At 58.7% G+C, this 12584-nt stretch overlaps 1 protein-coding gene across 1 annotated transcript in view; it reads right to left on the reverse strand.

The window, feature by feature from the left end:
• Positions 1-12584, reverse strand: part of EGLN1 (egl-9 family hypoxia inducible factor 1) — a 29881-nt gene that overhangs the window by 5355 nt on the left and 11942 nt on the right. The gene's annotated exons all lie outside the window — the stretch shown is intronic.

A 12584-nucleotide genomic window follows, 5' to 3' on the forward strand; every position in this document is an offset into this window, starting at 1 on the left:
AAGACACTAGTAATAGAAGGGAGAACCAAGAAAATCTTCCCTTTTTATTTTTAAGACAGGGTCTCACTAGGTTGCCGAGGCTGGCCTCGAACTTGCCATCCTCCTGCCTCAGCCTCCCTAGCTGCTGGGGTTACAGCACCGGCCCTAAATGCCTTCTTAAGGAGCACATCGTTCGTTCAACATGCACAGGGAAGCCCTCATTCTGGGGGCGGGGGCGATGTGGTCAGAACTTGCTGCAAAAACACAGCACAGCCCGAGATGGACGTGGGGGAGAATGACACAGGAAAGACCAGTCGGAACAGAGCCGTGGGGATGGGGGAGACACCAGAGACCACCCTGGGAAAGGCGAGAGGGGCCCGAGCCAGCAGAGCGTAAGAAGGAGCCTGCAGCAGCCAAGAGGCGCAGAGGGGCTGTGTGAACGCAGGTCTGCAGGGAATGCAGGTCGGGCAAGGAGCCCATCTGGGGACCTGCCAAGCGGACCTTGCAGGCCGGATTCCTCCGAGGGCGGCTAGGGACGCAAATCTGCAGCTCCAAGGGCCCCAGCTAGACATGCGGACCTGGGGCCGTCTTCTGGGGCTGCCAGCAATGGTGGTGGGCGTGACGGGGCACAGGGCGGACTCCAAGGAGACATGGCTGAGGGGAAGCGCTCCCTGAGCCGGGGCCTCCCGGCCACAGGAACGGCGGGAGCTGAGTGGCGGCTGCCACTGATGCTGCTTTTTAATCACTGTAAGTGACAGACACATGAACCCTTCAGTCCTGCGCTAATGCTGTACTAACGTTTCTCCTTACGAGCACCTTGGTGTTCTCCTGACACTGAACGACCAGTGGTGCAGTCAGAACTTCTTGCCCACATGCTCTTGGGGGACTACTCCTGCCCACCCGCCCGCTGGCTCTCTGCCAGGCCACAGCTGCCTACTGCTGTCAGCCCAGGCATAAAGCTTTATTCTTTAAGAAACTGCTTGATTTGATACGTAGAAGTTTGTCTTTTCAACGTTTTGATTACATCTTACATTTGCAAAAGAAAGCCCTTTTCCTGGTTCTCAGCCACCTTGCTCCAGGGTCCTGCTGCCTCACCCTCTCCGCCCGCCCTCCTCCACCCAGGTTTAAGAGCTCTTGCTCCTGGCTGCCTGACGCACAGCCTCCTCCCTGGCTCCTGTGCAGTGTTTTAGTACGAGGTACTTCTCGAGCAGGAAGGCAGAATACAGCCATGCGAGCTCCACGGTTCATGCAGAAGTGCACGTGCAAATGTGCCAGCGAGACCAGTGTCCCGCTGTCCTCAAGCCAGGGAGTCCGTGATGTGCAGGTGGGGGTTAGAAGCCACTGCAGCATCAGCAAGAGTGCTTTGCCCAGACATGGTCCCCGGCCCTCCTACGGGGATCCTGGCGGGCCACTGTCAGGTCCCCCGCTGGTTCTGCTGGATGCTACCTGAAGTGAGCCGGATCAAAGGCCGAGCAGCATCTCTGCCTTGAATAACCCCCCACAGAAGGTGCTAGCCAGGCCCTCAGGCTCGCCAGGGTGAGCAGAGGGGCCTCACCCACCCACGGCACTCAGACTCAGCCGGTGCGCCCTCAGAGTGACGTGGGGAGGAGCAGGGCCCGCTTCAGGTGAAGACGGCAGCAGCAGCTCAGAAGGGCCAGTCACGGGGACACGTGGGCCGGCACCAGGCCAGCGGGACAAAGGTCACACCCAGGTGCGAAGGCACCAGGAAGGACTTCAGGAGTCCTGGAGGGTATAAGTAAGTCTGCCAGACAGGGGCGGACTCCAAGCAGAGAGGGAGGTGCTACACTACGGGGGCCACACAGGGCCCCAGGAAACTGCAAAGGAAACAGGTGAAGCACCTCGGCCGGCCGCAGCTCGAGGTGTCAGGACTTGCCCAGGAGTCCACCTCCAGGGCTGCTGCCTGTGGTCGGCACTTCGGCACTGCGACCCCACGCCCTCCACCTGGAATCCTAGGTCAAGGTACAGGACGAGGCCTGAGACCTGTCCTAACTCTCCGCTCTGGTTGGCAGAGTTTGGGACTGTATAAGATGAAATCATATCTCGATTTCACAAAGGCCACTCAAGCTACTCATGGAGATGACGTGGAACAGAGGTAAGGACACCAGCTAGAGGAAGCTGGAGTACGCGGCACGGGCATGGAGAGGGTGGGACAGCACCAGGAAGAACGCAGGACTGGCCAGGTGTGGCTCCCAGCAACGAGGCCACCCGGACAGCTCAGGGAGACCCTGTCTCAAAACAAAGTCAAAAGGCCGGGGTGCAGCTCAGGTGTGGGGGCGTGCCTGGCATGTGTGCATGAAAACGAAGCCTTGTAATGTCCAGGGCAGCAGGAGCAGTGGCCCACAGACGTCACCCCAGAGGCTAGGAGGCCGAGGCAGAAGCAGCTCACGTTTGAGGCCAGCCTGGACAAGCCGGCGAGACCCCCATCTCAAAATAAGCAATGAAAAGGGCTGGGGTCAGCTGGTGGTGGAGCTCCCGGCCACGCCCAGCATGCCCACCCCCGCCCTCCGCGGCGCCTCTCGTAGGTGCTGGAGCGTTCGGCGGGTGTGACTGAGCACCAACATCCAGCACCACCCTAGGTGGTGGAATGTGATCACGAACGGAAAAACAGGCCACTGCCCGCAAGGAACTCACTGCAGCAGGGCCCGGGCAGGGAGCCGGTCCAGATGAGGAGGGAGAGTCGCTGTCGGATGCTGGGGCTTGCGTGGGGGCCGAGGGAACGTAAGGCTGAGGAGTGGTGTGCTCGCAGGGCATGGGCACAAGACACGGGGTGGCCCAGCGTCTGGCTTCGGCTACTGGAAAAGGCAATGACCACAAACGATGAGGAGGCAGAGGGACCGCCACACGGGGCAGGAGTTCAGCATGGAAGGTCAACCCAGCCACCGCGACAGCCGCTGCTTCCAGGAGCACGGGGTGGACACGCATCACCAGAAGCAGGCTCAGGAAGGCTGCCCGAAGGCGGTCCTGGAGGCTGAGCTCCAGCCAGCCAGCAAGAGGAGGGCCGGGCAGGACGCTCCAGAAGGAAGGCCAGGCCAAGGCCCCGCAGCAGCTCGGGGAGCGCCCGTGGGCACCACGAGCCACACAGGCCAGGTGACAGAGGAGGCCCTTCGGGCCCACCTGCCACGCCAGGACCAACCGAGGTTTCCCGCGTGGGTAACAGGGAGCCACAAAGAGTCCTCGGCAAGAAACCTGGAAGCCAGACCCATAAGCAGGGGAATCCCAACAGCAGGGAGCAAGGCCCCCACAGGCCGCAGCAGAGCCAGTTCCTCTGCAGAGCCTGGAGGCAGGACGGCCGGGCCAGCCGTGACCGCCGAGCACAGGTCTGCTGTGGAGTTCTCACTGACCACAGGCAGGGCACCCGGAGGCAGGCAGCAGAGCCCCCGCTGGACAAGTGGTCTCTGCAGGCCCTGCTTAGAGCCCAAGCCCTGCAGCTGCCCAGGGGCATGATTAGCGGAAGGACCAGCTCTGGTCTTAGAAGATGGTGGGAGGGACGACCAGAAGTTCAGTGGATCAGACACGGGAAGGGAGCGGAGGGAGCAGAGGGAGCGGAGGGAGCGGAGGACCGTGGCGGACGGGCCAGAACCTTCCTGTGCGCACACAGGAACACGGCCGTGAAGCGCCACGTCGCGGACAACCACCAGGCTGGGATCCTGGCCAGAGCAAGCCACACTCCTCGCACGCAGGGCACGCCAACCACACTCCTGCCACGTACGTCTAAAAAGAAGGACATTTTAAAAATGGGGATCCTGTTTCAAATGACACGAACCTCCATTCCACTTTTATCACTGTGAATGAACTGAACGTTCTTTTCTTTTTCATGTCATTCTTAGAAAACCTGCCTGATTGTCGTGAAGTCCGTGTCCAGACACCCTGATGATACTTATTTTCAGGACTTCCAGACCAGATGGCAGAGTCATAGATCATGAACTGGATCCTATTCATCTTTGTATTCCTAGTACCAAACACCAGCACTCAGGCATCTGTTGACTGAATCAATCAGCGATCTACCAGAGACCGGGGATGGAACCATGATGGAGTAACATGGACTTGTGTGATTTTGGTGCTGGGGATTGAGCCAGCGGCGCTTTGTCACTGAACTGCACCCCCAGTCCTTTTTGATGTTATGACTTAATTTTGAGACAGTCTCATTAAGTTGCTGAGGTGGGCCTTAAACTTTTGGTCCTCCTGCCTCTGCCTCCTGAGTGGCTGGTATCAATGTGTGATACCACACCTGGCACGAACATCTTTAATGCAATTTAAAAAGAGCTGAGGGCTGGGGAGACAGCTCAGGTGGTAGAGTGCTTGCCTTGCAAGCACAAGGCCTGGGTTTGATCCCCAGTACCGAAAAAAAAAAAAAAGAGAGAGAGCGAGCCGAGTTTTACCACCTTCTGCTAACAGTTGGCAGAAACATGTTAGCTTATGAAAAATAAGTTTAAGGACTTTAAAAAATTTACTTTGAAGGGATATTAAACACTTCGCCAGAGTCTGCAGTGCTCAGACCAGATCTTGAAGCCTGTATCCATTTCTGGGCTGCATTAGAGGAAGGATACTAAGTATTTAAGAACAAAAGAAGTGGCTGAAAGACCCAGCCAGCAGGAAGGCAGAAGGCCCAGGAGGCGGAGGCTCGGCGAGATGCACCCTGACAGGCTGTGCTCAGAGGGGCCAGTCAGATCAGCAGGACACAACTCAGGTGCACTTCTGGCTGAAAAACTGCTCTCACCTCCACGGAAGGCAGCGCGGGATAACAGGAAGAACACGGCTCCGCGGCTCGGCCTACTGCCAGTCACTGGCTGAGTCACTCTGGGCAAGTTCTCTAGCCTCTCTGTGCTCAGATCCCCTCGCCTGTGAGGTGAGGGTCACGGCGCGAGCGAACCAGCAGGAAGTGCCGGGCAGAGCTGGTGCGCCCAGCTGTGCTGATGGCCACAGACCTGAGGAGCCCTGCACCTTGGGGACGCATCACTTGGGAGAAGAGCACAGGGCACAGCCAGGTGCCCCGTGAATCTCGACGCCTTTCTTCATCCTCAGATTGGGGCGCCCACCGTGTGCCAGGCACTACGTTCAGTGTGCTCCTCATCATCCCAGTCTGTCCCCAGGCTGGCTGGCAAAGAAGGCTGTCCCATGTCCCTCCTTCCAGAGGGAAGGGGGAGGGCTCGAGCGGGACGACCTGCAGCCACTCGGCTGGCTGTCGCCGGGCCGTGAACAGGCTGCGGGTTCTCTGACGGCTGTGGCCTCTGTTCTCGGTGTCCGCACGTCTCTGCGGCTAGCGCACGCCCAGTGAAGTGCTTGACAAACGCTGCTTTAGCCAAACGAAGGGACACTGGCTGCCTGCGCCCTGGCACAACCCCCTCGAGGCAGGCGCAGCTGGTCAGAGGCAGGAAGTCCCCACCCTGTGGGCGAGACCTCAGACCGGGTCCTCCAGGCCGGTCTTTGTCCCTGGAGCCAGGCACCTGGATTGCCTGAGCTTCCTGTCCAGCCCAGGACCATGTTCCCAGGCGGAGGCCAGAAGGTCCGACCCCACCCAGAGGGGGGTCCTGGCATCCAGTCCCACATGGCTTCCTTCACACCACACAAGCAGGCAGTCGACGCAGAGGTAAGAGGATCACAGCTGGCACCCCAGACTGCGCGAGTGGACCCCACGTCTGCGGAACTGGCGGAGTCCCACAGAACACGGCGTCAGGGACAGTGAGGACTCCAGCTTCTCCGTGGCTATGCGATTCTGGCAGGCAGGACCCTCTGGGAGCACAGGACTCAGGACATAAAGTCCTTGAGAATCAGCTCCTTAAAAAAGCCTTCACAGACATGCTTGGTGAGATTCTGAAACACGGTTAGAAGGTCGAAGATTGAACGCTCCGCACTCTGGAGACACACAGCAAACCAGCCCAGGGCTGGGCTGGTGCGGTGGCACACTCTGGCCCGGCTGGCGGGAGGTCCCCAGCTCCGAGGAACAAGCCGACCCAAGTCAGAGAGATTGGTTCCTGATCGCGATTCCAGCAACAACTGGCTACGTGACTGCGGTGTTTGCCCAAACCCACTTCCTCCTCTGTGGCCCGGGGTGATGCCCACCTCAAAGAGCTGACGACCAATGAGGGGTGGGACAGTGTGTGCTCACGGCTCGCTCTTCTGCCTGCCGAGGAAAGGACCCTGCCCTCGCCCGGCTGAGACCACACTGCTGATCCCCAGCCAGTCTTCACGCCTGACCTCCGGGGTCCATGCCCGTGTTTCACCTACTGTCCCCACTGCGATCGGGCACTCAGGGTCTCACCTTACCCGTCCTCCACAGCGCCTCCCTGAATGTGGTTCCCTGTCGACTCACACCATTCCCTGTGGTTGTCCTTGGGTGAAACCGTCGAGCCATCACACAGTCCCGCGGGACAGCAGAAGCCTGACAGGAAAGCTTCCCTCCCACTGCTGGTGCAGCCTCAGGGTGGAGGCCTCCCCATGGGCTCCAGAGACGGGGTCCTGCCGGGGGCTCCCTGCTCCGTCCTCCGCCTCAGGCTGCAAACAGCCTGACGTGAGTTCCATCTTCATGGCTCCTGCACCTGGCCACTTGGCACCCCTGGAAAAGTCACAACCGTGCAGTGGCAACCAAGCAGGCTCCAAGCTTGGGGGACCTCAGGGCTTCTCGGCATCCCTCCCAGATGGCCGTTTCAGCTGCTCCAACTCCCCTGTCCCTGCTGCTATTGCGGTTCGCCGCCTGATTCACCAGGTGGTGCTTCATTCTGGGCCACAAGGCAAAAATGTGCCTAAGTCTAACGGTGCCCAAATCTATAACCCTCCTCACCTCACACCCAGTCAGAATGGCTGCCACGGAAGGTCCAAAAGGCGCTGGAACAGACGGGCAGCAGCATGGCGTCCCCTCCCGAGGCAAAGCCTGCCCCCGCGTGGTGGTGTGCACACAGCGCGGGAGCGCGCCAGAAGCAGCAGTTCCAGGTCGGTCTGCAATGGGCGCAGGCTCTGCACATCTTCCAACACGCCGTGCTGCTGGCCTGAGGGCAGCGTCAGAGGCAGGGTCTCGCTCACCCGCCTGCCTGCCCCAGGCCGCAGTGCCCCTGCGCCTCCATCAGCCGCTCCCTTCTCCAGCACAGCGCGCCTGCCTGCGTGCCTGACCTAAGTCCTTCTTCGCTCCACTCTTACTGCTGTCCAACCTTCCAGAGCTGCTCGGCCCCTCGGCAGCTTCTGTGGGGGACAGTCTGTCACTGGTTCCCAAACTTTCTTTAGCATCTCACTAATGTTTTCATGGCACACTAGGCCAAAAGGAATCTCTAATGCTCACCTTCACTGAGCAGTAAGGGCCTTGGCACTCGGAAGCGTTTGAGACCAAGCAACCTGGTACACAGGTTTCCAAACCTGGAGGCCAGACCGCAGGCTGGCAGCCCAGCCCCTGCTGCACAGCAGGAATTGCCTCGCATCAGAACAGGTGCCAAAGACCCCGCTTCACAGAGCCGGATCACCAGGAAGGGTGTGCCGATCTGGCAGTGCTAGTGCGCTTCCTCTGAAACCTGAGACGCTCCTGGGCACCTGCGTGGGTGGGCTGCCGTGTGCATGCAGGACTCAGAAGCGGGGTTGGGGCTGTCCTCAGAGTGGCACAGCGCCAGGATCTAGCCAGACCCAGGCTCAGAACCTCCCCTAGACCTCCAAGTGACCCTCGGACACAGGAACGCAGGCTCCAGGCAGATGCTCAGTGCACGGTCCCTGTCACCAGCCCACACCTTCCACCACGACAGCTCACTGCTTCTGCAACTCGGGGGGCAGTATCCCTGCTGAATCCCAAACCATGTCAGCGCCTCTCCAGACACCGCCCTAGTAAGTCCTCTGCGGCACAGGGACCCTCCTGGAGAAGCTCCACCTTCCTGCTTCTCCAGCACTGCTGTCCTCTGGCTCTCCTCCTCCTCCGGGCACCCTCTCCACCAGCCTCTGCCCAGGGCACAGCACAGGCTGCCTTGCTGACTTGCGTGGCCAGGCCATCTTCCAGAGCCTCAGACCTACAAACGCACTGCCTGCAGGTGCACAGGCAGAGCAGCCCAAGAGCAAGCCAGAGGCCCCCCCACCGCTCTGCTCCTCTTCAGACAGCCCTCCTTCAAGGACAGCACCCTTGCTCAACCAGTTCCCCCGAGCAGTGGTCCCTAACAGCCTTCCCCTCCCCTCATCCAACAGCAGAGCCACTCAAAGGTCCTCAACAGGCCTCCCGTGGACCTCCCCGGCCACCACCTCCGTCTCAGCAGAGGTCCTGACCCAGGTGTGTGCTTCCTGACCAACTGCTCACTGGCCCCTTCCTCCAGGGCCACCGTGCCCCTACAGACCACTCCCTCCACGCTCCACTCAAGCCAACTTGCTGAAACTAAAATCTGATGCCAGCCCCCTCTAACCCCCAGCTCTACTGCCTGGCTGCTAGAGACTTCCCAGTATGCCGCAGAGAGGACGGGAGCCAATGAGGGACACAGGAAGGAGCAGGCTGCAGAGGGCGATGGCGGAGGACCCGCTTGATAAAGACGTGAACACTCCAAGTGCCAGGAAGAAGACAGATGACATTCGATGGCAGACTGGGGACTCCTTAACAGAGCAGGAAGGTGAGCCGGCTGCACGGCGGGGTGGAGAACCCACCGAGCAGCGCTAGTGCCTGAAGGTGCAGAGGGGTGTGCTGGAGAGCGAGAACGGGAGCAGGGGCACGGCTCCCACCCACCCGACCCAGCGCGTCAGACAGAGCCACCTCTGCCGCCAAGACCCCGCAATGAAGGAACGGCTCCTGTGACAGACCAGAAACCTGGGACTGGACTTAGCATGGGCACTGGGCTCCGGGGACCTCGGCAGCTAACCGTGCAGTCTCGGCAGCCAAGGCATGGCACTGCTGCCCATCAGGCCAGCCAGAGGTGAGGCCCACGCCCGGCGGCACCGCAAGCCCCCAAATGCCGGGCTGGGGTTTGGACCCCTCCAGCCTGGCCGAGTTGTCCATTCCCAGCCTGGACCCCACACGCTCTTGGTCAAGGGCTGAAAGACAGACGGAGCAAGGAGGGCAGGGGCGAGGGGAAGCAGACCCTCCCGTCGGCACAAGGTCTCCAGAAGCTTCCCATCGGTTTCCGATCTGCCTGCTGGGCAGCCTCCTGGAGGCTGAGCGATTGAGGCCTACGGGCAGAGGGCACAAGCCCCTAAGCCCCTCGGGAGAGGCAACAGGTGTCCATCAGGAAAACGTGGCCCTCCCCTTCCAACTCACAGGTGGTGGGCCTGGAGGGCAGGAGACACGGCGCGGGGGCTTCCACGTCCCTCGCCAGCCCCGTGGGACCCACATGTGAACGGGCCCTCATCCGGCTGCCCAGCTGTGCACCAGCAGCAGCACAGGCACTGCCCACAGCCTGGGTCGCCCCCGTCCTCCCTCTCTGGTCTCGGCCTTCCCGTGTGACGTGGGGTGGCATTTCGTGGTGCCCTCATGGCGGCTCATCTTTTCCGTGTCCTAGGAGATCTTCATCTATCTCTCCCTCACGAGGACCCTCTTTTTTTTTTTTACTGGGGACTGCGCCCATGGGTACTTTCTCTCTGAGCTACGTCCCCCGTCCTTTTTAGGAGGGCCTGCTCTTTTCTTTTGAAGTTTTAAGGGTTTTATACATCTAGGCCCGCGGTCCACTCTGAATTGGTTTTATATGGAATGATGAAAAGCTCAAGGTCTATTATTTCCATAAGCAGTCCACCACATCCTGCGTTGAACCGCCTTGTCCTCTTTATTAAAAAAGGAAACCAAGGCTGGGGTTTGGCCCCGTGGAAGAGTGCTTGCTGTCCGGGAGCGAGGTCCTGGCCCGGGTCCGCAGGAGTAGATCTCCTGAGTGGGGTCGACTTCCGAACTCGGGATCCTGCTCCCGCGAGCTGGAGCCATTTCTCCTCTGACCCGCGGGTTGGTTCCCACGTGGGAATTCTCACGGTTTCTTTTCCTTCTCTTTCCTCCCCATGCTGGGCACGTCTTCCGCCCGGGGCCACCTGGCCTGCTCTCCACTCCTGCTTGCTGACTTAACTCCCCTGGCTGAAGAACACCCACACTCCGCGTGATTTCGGTCCGGGTTTCTTGAGACGCGTCCCGTGGTCCAGTGTGTGCTGCAGGTCAGTGCGCGCCCTGACCAGCTGGCCAGGGACACTTGAGTGCTGCCGTGGAGGGGCGTCCTGCAGACAACAGGGAGGTCCAGCTGAGGCAGCACTGGACGCGTCTATGTTCCCAGGATCCCCCATCTCCTGGTTCCAGCCATTACCAAGAAAGCTGTCGGAATCTCCAGTGGCTACAATCATCAATTTGTCAACCGCTTCTCCTGATTCTGTCAGTGTGTCATTTTGGAGCATTCTAGTATTTTTACAGTCAGAAAACATATAAAGTCACAAGCACAGCAGCAACCTTTTTTCCATGACATACGAGATTTTCAGTCAAAATAAACATGCAGTTCGCAAACTCAAAAGAGAGCAAATGCTTCGATCAAAAACCGCGTAAGCTCTATTATGTTATTCAGTGTTATGTAATTCACGTCATTCACTCTTGTACGCAGACCCTACGTGGTACATATTCGAGAAAAATATGTCCGTGAGCACATGTCGTCTGGCTTCACTTCCCACTGTCTCCTCGTTTTCCAATAATAAGCTCTACTGTTTTGTAAGTAGATAAAACCATTTTATTCAGCATCAAGTTAAAAAAGCCACGGCTAATAAGCAGAAGTAGATCTCACCCTAAGGTCTCACGTTTCCACCGTTAACAGTGCTAAGGACGGTCAACTTCAGAAAACGTGTGCAACCTACAGGCAACTTCTTGGGGAGAGCAGCAGGCTTCCCAAAAGGCACGTCTGCTCTCAGCACAGGTCCAGCAGGGCAAATCTGGCCACAGACGTGAGCAGTTCCACAGAGGTGACAACAGCCAGCAGAAGCCACAGCTACGGGAAAAGGAGCCATAAAGGCTGACTGAGAATCAGGCAGAGCCCCAAGACCCTGCACTAGCTTAGGGAAAAAGAAGTGGCTTTTAGAATTTTGTTTCTAAAGTGTCCTATTAAATTATAGACTACATGGCTAAAAAAAAAAGCTAAGTAATACTGACAAGTTATAGAACAATCAAATCTCTGGTGAGAACTAAGAAATAACAACAAACCTGTTTGTGTGAGATTCCATTCACTCCTTCTAGCTTATCTGCATACACGACCAGCTTTTAAAACTAATTAACATCTAAGGGACTGCATTTGCAAATGCAGATTAAATAATTAAATTCATGAATATAAATAAGATATCTATTGCCTCCGACTCATTCTGCCAAGGGGAGCCCCAAGGGACTGAGCCTGGGTGAAGGTGCTCCTCGGGGTCCTCTCCACCCCAGCAGGCCCAAGACACCCTTCCCAGACAGCCAGGGCTCCCTCTTGCGGCTGGGGGCCAATGGCCTGCGAGCGATCAATGCGGAAGTCACTGATCAGGAAGTCTGACGGCGCAGGGAAAGCAAGTCAGGATCCTTCTTTCTTTCTTTTTTCCGTTGTCAGTGGACCTTTTATTTTATTTATCTGCATGCGGTGCTGAGTGTGGAACCCAGAGCCACGCCTGCCAGGCAAGCGCCTGCCGCTGAGCCCAGCCTAGCCCCGCGACAGCTCTTCCGCTGCCCGGGTCCACACCGCTCCTGCTCACGATGGACAGGTGAGGCCGCCGCCCGCAGGGAGCAGCCCCTCCTCGCCGGGCTCCCTGGCTCTGGCACACTCACCCTCCTCCCCCACACCACAGCAGGGACGGCTGCGGCTCCTCTGAGCGAGCCTCGCACACACCTGGGACACAGGGACTGCGCGAGCGGGCAGTTCAGGAGCACGTGAACAGGGCGAAGCGACCCGTGTGCATTCCCGCCTCACCTCTGCCCCGCCACGGCCTCGACTGAGGCTTTCACGCTTAAAAAGCAAAAGCACGCGCGAAGCCCACCTGCAGGGGGCGGGGGGCGGAGTGGACAGAGCCAGAGGGACCAGGGAGAAGAGAAAGGGCACAGCCCTGGGCTGGCCCAGGGAAAGGGCTAGGTCCTGGCTTCCTGCTGCACACACCAGCCACCTTCGCGTCCTTCCCGACAGGACCAGGCAGGACGCCTTCGGAGCTCTGCTTGCACACAGCCCTGGTCACAGGGTAACTGCTACTCCTCACTCTGGGTCTGTCACTTGGCTGACACTCTGGTGGGGAAACTCCAGGTGCAGTTCTGAGGCAGAAACCTCCTCGCGGCCCTGACACGACGCGCTCCCGGTCCTTCTGTTTAGCCTGGGCTCTCTGAACGCCATTGTCATGGTCTGACTTCAAACTTCGCGTGGAGAAGGTGGTGGCTTCTGGGAGATCCCTAGGGGCCCACGAGCCAAGCCAGGCTATGAAACACTAGCTCAGGGGCCTTGGAACGCTTGGCAGACGGCTGGGCCGGGGCACCGTTCCATTATCACGTGGGATTTCTAGCCAAAAATGTCTTTATTCAAGAAACTGTACTCCAGAATACCCTGGGTTGTAACCACCCAAAGAACCATTTCTTACGCATCAATTATGCACGGTACGAATGAATCCAGGCTACTGCCTTCGAAACTCCACACCAGGGGAATGAATACGCGCCTCTAAGTGTCAAAACC

This window comes from Sciurus vulgaris (assembly GCF_902686455.1).
Source record: "Sciurus vulgaris genome assembly, chromosome: 12".
NCBI lineage: Eukaryota > Metazoa > Chordata > Mammalia > Rodentia > Sciuridae > Sciurus > Sciurus vulgaris.